Source organism: Mustelus asterias, chromosome 13 (genome assembly GCF_964213995.1).
Source record: "Mustelus asterias chromosome 13, sMusAst1.hap1.1, whole genome shotgun sequence".
NCBI lineage: Eukaryota > Metazoa > Chordata > Chondrichthyes > Carcharhiniformes > Triakidae > Mustelus > Mustelus asterias.
This window is the reverse complement of record NC_135813.1, coordinates 69210518-69225642: the sequence shown is the minus strand read 5'-3', so window position 1 is coordinate 69225642 and position 15125 is coordinate 69210518. Positions and strand designations below refer to the sequence as shown.

The 15125-nt window shown below is 46.0% G+C and overlaps 1 protein-coding gene across 1 annotated transcript in view; it reads left to right on the top strand.

Annotated features, from left to right (window-relative positions):
* Positions 1-15125, top strand: part of nos1 (nitric oxide synthase 1 (neuronal)) — a 99248-nt gene that overhangs the window by 12145 nt on the left and 71978 nt on the right. The window lies entirely within an intron of this gene.

Below are 15125 nucleotides of genomic sequence, written 5' to 3'. Positions count from 1 at the left end.
TCAATTGGCTGACTGTAATACATAAAATATATAAAACTTTATTTCAGTCTTTAAATATTTATTTCAAAATTACAACCCCTCCCAATCAAAAATAATGCATTGTGTAAGTACTGACAAATCGTGCAACCCGCTTTCTTCAGAACAAAGGCTTTTTAAACTGTTATCAAAATCCTTTAATCCTAATTCAGAGGAAAGACTCCAATGCTTCCCCCCCCCCCACCGTCTGAAAAATTATTAAATCCTGAATACGGTCTCTAGTCCAAGACCAACCCAACACAGGATGAATCATAATCTCTCCCAGCAACCCAAATTCCAATCTATACTGTCGTTGGTCAGAATTAATCTGCCTTCGACCCAATGTCTGGGTGGGATTTCCCTTCCATCCCCTGCTCCCACGTGTGCGTTTTGCAGCGGTTGTCTGCCATTGGCCGGCGGTGGGATCTTCTTGCCCTGCTGCTGTCAATGGGGTTTCCTGTTGTTCGTGTCATCCACTGCCAGGGAACCCACGGTGGGGGGTTGCCATTGTCAGGACCGGAAGATCTCACCCCATGTTCCTAGCACCACACTATAGCCCGCACCACAGTTTTACCGACAAACAGAAATTAAGTGAAGTGTAATTAAAAATGCCGAACAGAAATACAAGAGACACAAAATCCCCTTACTGAATCCACCCTTTAGTGGACAATTATGTTGATGAACATAATGGCACTTCCTAATCTAATCCATTCGCCTTATTCCATTACTGCAGTAACATTTTCATCTGTTATTCTACTCTCCTATGTTTGTATGAATGATGTAGGTCCGACATCAGACATCCTACAATAAATAATTGTGCAATATCAACAGTGCCGGATTTAGACTTGGTGAGGCCCTAAGCTATATAAAGCTTGGAGGCCCCTTGTTAAAAAGTTACACCAAAAGCTCTCACAAAGGTGCGTACCAAAACAGGACCTTGGGTCGCCACAAAAAAATTGAAAACATAATTATGCATTTTAATTATTTAATAGCAAGGTATTTAAAGTGAAAAATACAAATTATTTTCAAATGAATGCATTTACTGATTACATATTTATCATTTGGCTGGCTTGATCTCTATCATAGGTTTTGGTAATTTTGGTAATTTTTTGAGTTGCTCTTCAAGCTGGTGCTTTCTTTTTCTTTTCTGGTATCCGCTCTTAAATGTTCCCTTCATTGTAAACCTTCTGAAATTTTGTGAGGCCCCTGCGGATTGTGAGGTCGTAAGCTGTAACTTGTTTAGCTTATGTCTAAATCCGGCACTGCATGTACATCTGACATAATTGGTATATGATGATGTATTTTGAGTCCCATCAATGGCTATTGTCACCAATAGCTGGTATTTCTATCTTCGTTGTTCTTTTGTGGAAAGATATGAAAATGTTTGTTGGAAATGTGAACCTCTGTAACAGCTCTACAAGCTGTTCAGACAGTGGGGCTGAGTCATAGCCAAAATAGGCAACATGCTATGTAGCCTTTCATTCAAATCATCCCTTTTAGTAAAATTTACCTGCCCATGAGCATGGAAATGCAGTTTAACAAGTGGAGCTGAGAGAAAAACACAATGTGTCACCTGGAATGGGACAGCTCAGATCCAATGTACTGCTATTCCCAGTGTATGATTGTTACCTAATATTCCCGCTTTCCTTTATATGCTATGTGTTGGGAATTTCTCTCCCTGAGTTGCCAAAACCATGCAATTGGACCCTTCCTGATCCCAAGTGAAGCCACAGTATTGTGCTGAATTTTCAGTTACATGATACAGGCAAACAAATTGATCCCATTTCTGTGCGCACCCAGACAAACCTGGGCGACCCAAGTAATCCCGTCCACGTGTGTCACGTAAACAGGGTGTTGGTCATAGTGTGACACATGGTAATGAATTTCACCCCAATGTCTTCCATTTGGAGAAGTGGTTAAGGCTTCTCCCCTTCCTTTAAGATAGGATTATCTAGGAACAACCGTCATGTGTATTTTGAAAATCCTGTTTTTAAAATTATGTTAATTTGTAACTTCAAAAGTGCTGATGCCATTCTTGCTACTAGCTGTAACCTGTTCTCTGTATTGGTTCTAAAGTAATATCAATAATGTTTATTTTTAATAGGAAGATTTTTTGTGCATGCATTAACTGCATGAAAACAATCCTGCCAAATTGTGGTTACTTGATCAACTTTTCTATAGAATCATAGAATGCCTACAGTGCAGAAGGAGGCCATTCGGCCCATCGAGTCTGCACCGACCACAATCCCACCCAGGCCGTATTCCCTGAACCCCATATTTTTACCCTGCTAATCCTCTGACACTAGGGTCAATTCATCATGGCCAATCCACCTAACCCGTACATCTTTGGAGTGTGGGAGGAAACCGGAGCACCCGGAGGAAACCCACACAGACACGGGGAGAATGTGCAAATTCCGCACAGACTATGATCCGAGGCCATAATTGAACCCGGGACTCCAGCGCTGTGAGACAGCAGTGCTAACCACTGCGCCACCATGCCGCCCCAATGTTCCAGCGCCATATTTTGTCGGAGCAACATTGCAAGTGGCTGATAGGCCACATAGAACTGTGCAGCAATCTACAGACAGAGCAAATTATAACCAAACCTAACCTTTCTATGGAATGCTTTTGTTTCCGGAGAGGGTTTAGGAGGAGGAACAAGGAAAGGACATGTAGAATAAATGGGTAAATGTCAAAAGGAGAAAAGTAGGGATTTAGAGCTAGAGGATAGTGTGGAGGAGGATGACTCTCCAGGGATAAGCCACAGTGACCAGGTCACTGGCACACAGTCAGGCTCTGTGGCCCGGAAAGGAAAGAGAGGGATTAGGAGAGCAATAATGGTGGGGGATGCGTCGGTTAGAGGCACGGACAGGCGATTCTGTGGGTGCGAACAGGACTCCAGGATGGTAGTCTGCCTACCTGGTGCTGGGGTACTGGGTGTCTCCGAGCAGATAGGAGGCATATTAAAAGGGGAGAATAAAGAAATGGATGTCATTGTACACAATGGTGCAAATGACATAGATAGGAAGAGCAAGTGGATCCTACGAGAGCAATTCAGGGAGTTGGGAAATAGGCTAAAAAGTAGGGCCTCCAGGGTGGCAATCTCTGGGCTGCTCCCAATGCCTAGGGCCAGTGAGGCTTGGGATAGGGAGATAGTACAATTGAACGCTTGGCTAAAGGACTGGTCCAGGAGGGAGGGCTTAATATTCCTGCATCACTGGGAAGTTTTCAAGAGAGGAGTCCACCTGTACAAGAAGGACGGGTCACAACTAAATTGGAAGGGCACGAATATCCTGGCTGGGAGTTTTGCTAGTGCAGTTCGGGTGGGTTTAAACTAATATGGCAAGGGGGTGGGGATCAAAATATTATGTCTGCAAGTGTAGAGGCTGGGGACAAGCTTGGGTCATGATGTGGAGATGGCCAGGACAAGGCTGGCAAAGAAGAAGAGCACTCTGGGGGAGGATGACCTCACTGGGCCTGGAGGTCTGGAGTGCATCTACTTCAATGCAAGGAGCGTAGCAGGTAAGACAGACGAACTTAGGGCCTTAATGTTTACGAGGAATTTGGATGTGGTTGCGGTGACAGAGACTTGGTTGAAAGAGGGACAGGACTGGCAGCTGAATATTCCGGGGTACAAGTGTTTTAGGCGAGACAGAGGAGGGGCCAAAAGAGGTGGGGGAGTAGCAGTATTAGTTAGAGAGCATATTACAGCGGTGCAGAGGGAGGACAATTCAGAGGGGTCGTGTAACGAGTCACTGTGGGTGGAGCTCAGAAACAGGAAGGGCGCAGTCACTATGTTGGGCGTATACTACAGGCCCCCCAACAGCCCAAGGGAAGTGGAAGAACGGATATGTCAGGAGATAATGGATAGGTGCAGGAAAAATAGGGTTGTTGTAGTGAGAGACTTCAATTTCCCTGGTATAGACTGGAAATCGTGTAGGGCTGGGAGTCTGAATGGGGAGGAATTTGTAAAATGCATACAGGAATGTTCTTTGGAACAATATGTAGATAGCCCGACTAGAGAGGGGGCTATACTGGACCTAGTACTGGGGAATGAGCCCGGACAGGTCTTCAAAGTTTCGGTAGGGGAACATGTGGCAAATAGTGACCACAATTCTGTTAGCTTTAGGATAGTGATGGAAAAGGATGAGTGGTGTCCCAAGGGCAAGGTGTTGGATTGGGGGAAGGCTAACTTTAGTGGGATTAGGCAGAAATTGGCAGCTGTTGATTGGGAGAGGCTGTTTGAGGGTAAATCCACCTCTGGCATGTGGGAGTCTTTTAAGGAACAGTTGTTAGGGCTGCAGGATAGGCATGTGCCTGTAAAAAAGGATAGGAAGGGTAGGATTCAAGAACTGTGGATAACCAGGGAAATTGAGGGATTGGTCAAAAAGAAAAGAGAGGCGTACATTAGGTCCAGGCAACTAAAAACGGAGGGGGCTCTGGAGGAATACAAAGAAAGTAGGAAAGAACTCAAACGAGGAATTAGAAGGGCAAAAAGGGGTCACGAAATGTCCTTGGCAGACAGGATTAAGGAGAATCCCAAGGCATTTTATTCATACGTTAGGAACAAAAGGGTTGTCAGGGAAAAGATCGGACCTCTCAGGGACAAAAGTGGGGAATTATTCTTCAAGCCCAAAGAAGTAGGGGAGATCCTAAATGAATACTTTGCGTCGGTATTCACAAAGGAGAGGGATGTGTTGACTGGGAGTGTCTCGGAGGGGAGTGTTGACCCGTTTTCGAGAAAATCTCCATTACAATGGAGGAAGTGTTAGGTTTTTTAGGGAATATAAAGACTGACAAATCCCCAGGGTCTGATGGAATCTATCCAAGGCTGCTCAGGGAGACGAGAGATTAAATCGCTGGGCCCCTGACGCAAATCTTTGTCTCGTCACTGGACACAGGTGAGGTCCCAGAGGATTGGAGGATAGCTAATGTGGTCCCGTTATTTAAGAAGGGTAGGAAGGATAACCCGGGAAATTATAGGCCGATGAGCTTGACGTCCGTGGTGGGGAAGTTGTTGGAGAGGATTCTTAGAGATAGGATGTATGTGCATTTAGAAAGGAATAAACTCATTAACAATAGTCAGCATGGTTTTGTGAGAGGGAGGTCATGCCTCACTAACCTGGTGGAGTTTTTTGAAGAAGTGACTAGAATGGTTGACGAGGGAAGGGCCGTGGATGTCGTCTATATGGACTTTAGTAAAGCGTTTGACAAAGTCCCTCATGGTAGGTTGGTGCAAAAGGTTGGATCTCATGGTATAAAGGGGGAGGTGGCTAGATGGGTGGAGAACTGGCTTGGTCACAGAAGACAGAGGGTGGTAGTGGAAGGGTCTTTTTCCGGCTGGATGCCTGTGACTAGTGGTGTTCCACAGGGCTCTGTGTTGGGACCTCTGCTGTTTGTGATTTATATAAACGATCTGGAAGAAGGTGTAACTGGGGTGATCAGTAAGTTTGCGGACGACATGAAAATGGCTGGACTTGCAGATAGTGAGGAACATTGTTAGAGGCTACAGAAGGATATAGATAGGCTGGAAATTTGGGCAAAGAAATGGCAGATGGAGTTCATTCCAGATAAATGCGAAGTGATGCATTTTGGTAGAACTAACGTAGGGGGGAGCTATAGGATAAATGGCAGAACCATAAAGGGTGTAGATACGCAGAGGGACCTGGGTGTGCAAGTCCACAGATCCTTGAAGGTGACGTCACAGGTGGAGAAGTTAGTGAATAAGACATATGGCATGCTTGCCTTTATAGGACGGGGCATAGAGTATAAAAGTTGGGGTCTGATGTTGCAGTTGTATAGAACGTTGGTTCGGCTGCATTTGGAATACAGCGCCCAGTTCTGGTCGCCACACTACCGGAAGAACGTGGAGGCTTTAGAGAGAGTACAGAGGAGGTTTACCAGGATGATGCCTGGTATGGAAGGGCTTAGTTATGAGGAGAGATTGGGTAAACTGGGGTTGTTCTCACTGGAAAGACGGAGGATGAGGGGTGACCTAATAGAGGTGTATAAAATTATGAAAGGCATAGATAGGGTGAACGGTGGGAAGCTTTTTCCGAGGTCGGTGGTAACGTTCACGAGGGGTCATAGATTCAAGGTGAGGGGGGGGAGGTTTAACACGGATATCAGAAGGACGTATTTTACACAGAGGGTGGTGGGGGCCTGGAATGCGCTGCCAGGCAAGGTGGTGGAGGCGGACACACTGGGACCGTTTAAGACTTATCTAGATAGTCACATGAACAGAGTGGGAATGGAGGGATACAAAAGAATGGTCTAGTTTGGACCAGGGAGCGGCACGGGTTTGGAGGGCCGAAGGGCCTGTTCCTGTGCTGTTTTGTTCTTTGTTCTTTCTTCTGAAGATTTGTCTGAGCACTTTTTTGGGCATGCAGGCTTTGCATTTTGATGTCACCTTGCATCCAGTTCTGTTGAAGCAACACCACATGGAAGCTTGGCACAGCCTCCTCAATTGGCTGACTGTGATACATAAAATATATAAAACTTTATTTCAGTCTTTAAATATTTATTTCAAAATCACAACCCCTCCCAATCAAAAATAATGCATTGTGCAAGTACTGACAAATCGTGCAACCCGCTTTCTTCAGAACAAAGGCTTTTTAAACTGTTATCAAAATCCTTTAATCCTAATTCAGAGGAAAGGCTCCAATGCTTCCACCCACCGTCTGAAAAATTATTAAATCCTGAATACGGTCTCTAGGCCAAGACCAACCCAACACAGGATGAATCATAATCTCTCCCAGCAACCCAAATTCCAATCTATACTGTCGTTGGTCAGAATTAATCTGCCTTCGACCCAATGTCTGGATGGGATTTCCCTTCCATCCCCTGCTCCCGCGTGTGCGCTTTGCAGCGGTTGTCCGCCATTGGCCGGCGGTGGGATCTTCTTGTCCTGCCGCTGTCAATGGGGTTTCCTGTTGTTCGCGTCATGCACTACCAGGGAACCCACGGTGGGCAGTGGCGGATTAACTACCACCCGGACCCCTAGGCTGAGCTTTAGTAAGGCCCCCTGACCTTGCCCCCTGCCCTCTGCCCCCTGCCCCACCCTTCGTTGAATAGAATAAAGTGACGTTAAGTGACGTTAGATAACTTATATCGTTTACTATGTGTAATGTACTACAAGTATAATATCATAAAGTTATATGAATCAGTTACAGCCCTTTTATTCATTTATGTTTCATTTTCTTTACATTTGTACTTTAAAAAGCTTCCGCATTTTTTGGTTTACAAAAGTGTCGATAACAGCATGTAAATCAACAGATCGAAGCATGTCTGATTCAATGTGCATGAGTCCCAGATGACTAAGTTTCTCATCGCTCATTGTTAAATTTCTCAACGCTCATCGCCCTTAAAAGGGTTAAACCAATTTTATTTTGCTCTCGGGCCCCCTTCCCTTCCGGGCCCCTAGGCTTAAGCCTACTCAGCCTAATGGTTAATCTGCCACTGACGGTGAGGGGTTGCCATTGTCAGGACCGGAAGATCTCACCCCATTTTCCTATCACCTGGTAAGATCCCCACACTATAGCCCACACCACGGTTTTACCGACAAACAGAAGTGAAGTGCAATTAAAATTGCCTAACAGAAATACAAGAGACACAAAAACCCCTTACTGAATCCACCCTTTAATGGATAATTATGTTGATGAACATAATGGCACTTCCTAATCTAATCCATTCGCCTTATTCCATTACTGCAGTAACATTTTCATCTGTTATTCTACCCTCCTATGTTTGTATAGGTCCGACATCAGACATCCTACAATAAATAATTGTGCAATATCATGTACATCTGACATAATTGGTATCTGAGGATGTATTTTGAGGCTAAGACCAATGTCCCATCAATGGCTATTGTCACCAATAGCTGGTATTTCTATCTTCGTTGTTCTTTTGTAGAAAGATATGAAAATGTTTGTTGGAAATGTGAACCTCTGTAACAGCTCTACAAGCTGTTCAGACAGTGGGGCTGAGTCATAGCCAAAATAGGCAACATGCTATGTAGCCTTTCATTCAAATCATCCCTTTTAGTAAAATTTACCTGCCCATGAGCATGGAAATGCAGTTTAACAAGTGGAGCTGAGAGAAAAACACAATGTGTCACCTGGAATGGGACAGCTCAGATCCCATGTACTGCTATTCCCAGTGTATGATTGTTACCTAATATTCCCACTTTCCTTTATATGCTATGTGTTGGGAATTTCTCTCCCTGAGTTACCAAGACCATGCAATTGGATCCTTCCTGATCCCAAGTGAAGCCACAGTATTGTGCTGTATTTTTAGTTACATGATACAGGCAAACAAATTGATCCCATTTCTGTGCGCACCCAGACAAACCTGGGGCTACCCAAATAATCCTGTCCACGTGTGCCACGTAAACAGGGTGTTGGTCATAGTGTGACACATGGCAATGAATTTCACCCCATGTGTTCCATTTGTAGAAGAGTGGCGCAGCGGAAGCGTGCTGGGCCCAGAGGTCGATGGGGAACATGTGGCAAATAGTGACCACAATTCTGTTAGCTTTAGGATAGTGATGGAAAAGGATGAGTGGTGTCCCAAGGGTAAGGTGTTGGATTGGGGGAAGGCTAACTTTATTGGGATCAGGCAGAAATTGGCAGCTCTTGATTGGGAGAGGCTGTTTGAGGGTAAATCCACATCTGGTATGTGGCAGTCTTTTAAGGAACGGTTGTTAGGGCTACAGGACAAGCATGTGCCTGTAAAAAAGAAGGATAGGAAGGGTAGGATTAGAGAACCGTGGATAACCAGGGAAATTGAGGGACTGGTCAAAAGGAAAAGAGAGGCGTATGTTAGGTCCAAGCAGCTAAAAACGGAGGGAGCTCTGGAGGAGTACAATGAAAGTAGGAAAGTACTCAAACGGGGAATTAGAAGAGCAAAAAGGGGTCACGAAATGTTCTTGGCAGACAGGATTAAGGAGAATCCCAAGGCATTTTATTCATATGTTAGGAACAAAAGGGTTGTTAGGGAAAAAATCGGACCTCTCAGGGACAAAAGTGGGGACTTATGCTTGGAGCCCAAAGAAGTAGGAGAGATCCTAAATGAATACTTTGCGTCGGTATTCACAAAGGAGAGGGATGTGTTGACTGGGAGTGTCTCGGAGGGGAGTGTTGACCCGTTTTCGAGAAAATCTCCATTACAAAGGAGGAAGTGTTAGGTTTGTTAGAGAATATAAAGACTGACAAATCCCCAGGGCCTGATGGAATCTATCCAAGGCTGCTCAGGGAGACGAGAGGTGAAATCGTTGGGCCTCTGACGCAAATCTTTGTCTCGTCACTGGACACAGGTGAGGTCCCAGACGATTGGAGGATAGCCAATGTGGTCCCGTTATTTAAGAAGGGTAGGAAGGATAACCCGGGTAATTATAGGCCAGTGAGCTTGACGTCCGTGGTGGGGAAGTTGTTGGAGAAGATTCTTAGAGATAGGATGTATGCGCATTTAGAAAGGAATAAACTCATTAACGATAGTCAGCATGGTTTTGTGAGAGGGAGGTCATGCCTCACTAACCTGGTGGTGTTTTTTGAAGAAGTGACCAAAATGGTTGACGAAGGAAGGGCCGTGGATGTTGTCTATATGGACTTTAGTAAAGCGTTTGACAAAGTCCCTCATGGTAGGCTAGTGAAAAAGGTTGGATCCCATGGGATAAAGGGGGAGGTGGCTAGATGGGTGGAGAACTGGCTTGGTCACAGAAGACAGAGGGTGGTAGTGGAAGGGTCTTTTTCCGGCTGGAGGCCTGTGACTAGTGGTGTACCGCAGGGCTCTGTATTGGGACCTCTGCTGTTTGTGATTTATATAAATGATCTGGAAGAAGGAGTAACTGGGGTGATCAGTAAGTTTGCGGACGACACAAAACTGGCAGGACTTGCAGATAGTGAGGAACATTGTCAGAGGCTACAGAAGGATATAGATAGGCTGGAAATTTGGGCAAGGAAATGGCAGATGGAGTTCAATCCTGATAAATGCGAAGTGATGCATTTTGGTGGGAATAACGTAGGGAGGAGCTACACGATAAATGGAAGAACCATAAAGGGTGTAGATACGCAGAGGGACCTGGGTGTGCAAGTCCACAGATCTTTGAAGGTGACGTCACAGGTGGAGAAGGTGGTGAAGAAGGCATATGGCATGCTTGCCTTTATAGGACGGGGCATAGAGTATAAGAGTTGGGGTCTGATGTTGCAGATGTATAGAACGTTGGTTCGGCCGCATTTGGAATACTGCGTCCAGTTCTGGTCGCCACACTACCAGAAGGACGTGGAGGCTTTGGAGAGAGTACAGAGGAGGTTTACCAGGATGTTGCCTGGTATGGAAAGGCTTGGTTATGAGGAGAGATTGGGGAAACTGGGGTTGTTCTCCTTGGAAAGACGGAGGATGAGGGGAGACTTAATAGAGGTATATAAAATTATGAAAGGCATAGATAGGGTGAACGGTGGGAAGCTTTTCACCGGGTCGGTGGTGACGTTCACGAGGGGTCATAGGTTCAAGGTGAAGGGGGGGAGGTTTAACACAGATATCAGAAGGACATATTTCACACAGAGGGTCGTGGGGGCCTGGAATGGGTTGCCGGGCAAGATGGTGGAGGCGGACACACTGGGAACGTTTAAGACTTATCTAGACAGCTATATGAACGGAGTGGGAATGGAGGGATACAAAAGAGTGGTCTAGTTTGGACCAGGGAGCGGTGCGGGCTAATTGTTCCTTGTTTCTCGTTTCAAGGCTTCATTCTATGATCATCTTGCTGGTGCCAGTACAGAGCGAGACTGCGGATAGTTGGGAACCTGTCTCGGGGGCAGGGAATTCATATGGTGTTCGTGGAAGTGGAAATGACTAGGGTTGGGAAGCATTTTCTGATCAGGGCCATTGTGATCTCCTGGACTCGTTTCGATCGCCTCAGGGGGTCGGAGAGGAATTTCCCAGATTTTTTTTCCCCATATTGGCCCTGGGGTTTTCACTCTGGGTTTTCGCCTCTCCCTGGAGATCACATGGTCTGGAATGGGGGGGTGGGGGTGAGTTAATAGGTTGTGATGAACAAAGCATCGTAGCTGTGAGGGACAGCTCGGTGGATAGGATATTGGTATGTAGATAGGCTGGAAAATTGGGCGGGGATCCTGGATTCAGGATTCAATCCTGGACCGGGGAGCGGCGCGGGCTTGGAGGGCCGAAGGGCCTGTTCCTGTGCTGTATTGTTCTTTGTTCTTTGTTCTTTGATCGAATCCATTCTCTGCTATTTACGTTTTCAGGATCAGTTAAAAAGAAATTGCTGCTCCCCGCAAGTATCACTGCTATTTCTTTTGTTCTATGATTGAGGGTTATAGGTAAGCCTATATATAGCCTAGGTAGGTAGGGACATGACCGGCACAACCTGTGGGCTGAATTTGTGCTGTATTTTTCTATGTTCTAAGGCTTCTCCCCTTCCTCTAGGATAGGATTATCTAGGACCAACCCTCACACGCCCATGCTACTCTTCCCTAGACCGGAAGACACTCCTGTTTCACTGGGTATACCTGCATTTCACAGATTCTAGTGGTAGGTCGGTAAGTGGACATCGCTCATACTCCTCCCTCTTGGGATATCAGAGTGGAGATCGTGATCAGAAACTCTCAGGGTCTAATTTACACATTTATTTTTCTTCTTCCTTGCTGTTGGTGTCTCACAGATGGCATTTGCATCATTTACATTGTCATCACCATTACTTTTATCACACCCCCTCTGTTGTAGGATTGATAGTGGCTCCTCATGATCCCATGCGATTGGCATGATTTGACCCCGAATGCCTTAATAAAGTCTGAACGGTCAGGTACTTTCCTTTGGGACATTGCTAACTTCCTGTGGTTAACATGGAACCCTTTTAACCACTTAGGTAACAGTGCCGCATGTACCATTGGGTTAAACCTGTCTGGATGGTCTTTAATACAGGGGTTCAAACACTTGCACCCTTACATCGTTTTGCACTATCACCTATGCATCATGTTTTACACAAAAGTCTCCTTTTACACTGTAGGGATACTGCTGATGGATTACTTAAATATCTGTGGAGTCACGAATGGTGCTGAACATTCATCAGCGAATGTCACCACCCCTGACCTTACGATGGAAGGAAGGCCATTGATGGAGCAGATGAAGATGGTTGGGCCTAGGACGTCACCCTGAGGAGCTCCTGCAGTGATGAGATGATTGACCTTCAACAACCACAACTTTCTCCCTTTGAGTTGGGTATGACTCCAATCAGCCGAGAGTTTTTTCCCGATTCCCATTGACCTCAGTTTTGCTAGGGCTCCTTGATGCCACACTCAGTTAAATGCTGTCTTGATGTCAAGGACAGTTACTGTCATTTCACTTCTGGAGTTCAGTTTGAATCAAGACTGTAATGAGGTCAGGAGCTGAGTGACCTTGGCAAAACTCAAATTGAGTGTCAGTGACTAGGTTATTGTTAAGCAAATGTCATTTGATAATGCTGTTGTTTACCTTTTCCAACACTTTACTGATTATTGAGAGTATGCTGATGGGGCTGTAATTGTCTTGTTGGAATTGTCTTGCTTTTTGTGTACAGGACATACCTGGGCAACTTTCCACATTGCCAGTGTTATAGCTGTTCTGGAACTGCTTGGTTAGGGGCATGGCAAGTTCTGCAGCACAAGTCTTCAGTACTATTGCTGGAATATTGTGAGGGCCGATAGTCTTTGCAGTATCCAGTGCCTGGATTCACGGGCCATTCAGCCTTGGATCTTCAGGTAAGCGTTCTCCAAGGCGGCCTTCGCGACACATGACAGCGCAGAGTCGCTGAGCAGAAACTGATAGCCAAGTTCCGCACACATGAGGACGGCCTAAACCGGGATGTTGGATTTATGTCACATTATCAGTAACCCCCACAGCTTGCCTCCTGGGCTTGTAGAATCTCACTAGCTGTTCTGTCTGGAGACAATACACATTTCTTTAACCTGTGCTTAATGTTCCCTCCACCCACATTGTCTGTACCTTTAAGACCTGGCTGGCTGTAGGATGCGCATTCTAATCAGTATTCTGCAACTTGATTTTGTCTGTTTGCACTGTTTGAGAGCACATTTCCACTCCATCTGACGAAGGAGCAGTGCTCCGAAAGCTTATGGTATTTGCTACCAAATAAACCTGTTGGACTTTAACCTGGTGTTGTGAGACTTCTTACTGTGTTCACCCCAGCCCAACGCCGGCATCTCCACATCAAGACTCAGTCTAGCAGCTATGAACTTTAGGACCTGGCCAGCTCAGTCTGTGGTGGTACTACTGAGCCACTCTTGGTGATGCACGTCCCCCATCCAGTGTACATTCTATGCCCTTGCCACCCTCAGTGGTTCCTCCAAGTGGTGTTCAACATGGAGAAGTACTGACTCATCAGCTGAGCGGGCGGGTGGGGACGGGTGGAGTATGGGGGAAGGAATATGTGGTAATCAGCAGGGAGTTTCCTTGACCATGTTTGATCTGATGCCTTGAGGCCTCATGGCATCCAGAGTCAATGTTGAGGATGCCAAGGGCATCTTCCTCCCAACTGTATACCACTGCGCCACTACCTCTGCTGGGATGGTGATGACGGTGTCTGGGACATTATCTGTAACATATAATTGCTTGAACGTGATAGTGTAATGTTGTTGCTTGACTTGGCAGAAGCTCCCAGATGTTATTGAGGGGGATTTCGTAGGATCCACATAGCTATATTTTCAAATTCAAGTTCCACCATCTACTGCAGTGGGATTTGAACCCAGGTCCTCAGAACATTACCTTGGGTCTCTGGATTACTAGTCCAGTGACAATACTACTATGCCACTGCCTCCCCTCAAAGTCCTCAAAAGAAGCCCATACAGCAGAACTCATGTGTGACTCGGAGCGAGTTAGCTCCTAGGCTCTGTTCCCTGCCCTGGCAGCGGGCTACTTGTAACTGGTCTCTCGCCACAGGCAAATCCTGCGTCTAAGCTATCCCTTAAAAGACATAAAGCATCAGTATTTGAATTGGTAGCTGCCAATGTGAGAGCCCCTGATGGTGGCCGAAATTTTACCATGCTGCCTGCCAACGGGAATCGGAGCAGGCGAGAGGCGGACAATGGGAAGATCCGTTGACCCTGGGTGATATTTTACGGTTTTGGGACAAGTGAGGCTATAAAATCCCGTCCGGTCTTTCTACCTCATCTGCCTCTTCCTTCTTTTCCACCACATGCTCTTCCACCCCTACCCAGCCGAGCGGCAGTTCTTGGGTATTTGAAAGGAGAAAGGCACGAGGATAGCATTGCGGTAAAGGAAAGCGTGGGATGTGTGCTTACACCATCCATGACTTGTAACTCAGAAGAGTGTGTGATGAGGGAAAGGGAAAAATGAGAAGGAGGATTAGGTATAAGAATACAATCATCTTCGATGGTTTCAACCTTGTCACTGTCCACAGCCTCAACCATGGTATCATCCACTGGGGTAAAGGCCTATAGTGGTGTCTGTACCCCATTGAGACAGGTGAGCTGCTGCTGCCCGAAGTTAGGTGCCACCTTGTTCCATGAGAGAAAGAGATGTGTGTCATTGAAGATGGTGCAATGTGTTTGTGTAATGTGGATTGTTTTAATTGAATTGCTGTCAGAGTGTAAAATTGTGAGATGTGGAGTGAGGATTGCATCACTGCTAAGTGTGTGAAGCTATGAACATTATAAATAAGTTATGACTGATTGATATTGGTGGTGAGTTGATGATGGTGTGGTGTATTGAGCAGAGTGTGAGGCCAGCGGTGCAGTTGACAAGATATGGCATTTCTTCCTCTTGCAGTCTCTTGAAGTGAGGACGGCACTTGCCACAAAGTACAGCCAATGGCAAGAACCTGTGAGTCTTTTAACATGGGGAGGATGTTGCTATGCATCTACTATATGGTTCTGGCTGACCAGGAGACGCACTCACTCTTACCATCTGCCATAGGCATATTGGGAGGAATTACAGGTTGATAATTTTTCTCCAGCCACAATGCACCTCCCCTTTAAGTAGTGCAGACCTCTTGCCCGTTTGAGGCCCCTGACCAGGAATGCCACTATTCAACTGTGCACCGAGCACTGCTACCTGCACCAGCATTCAAATTCATAGGT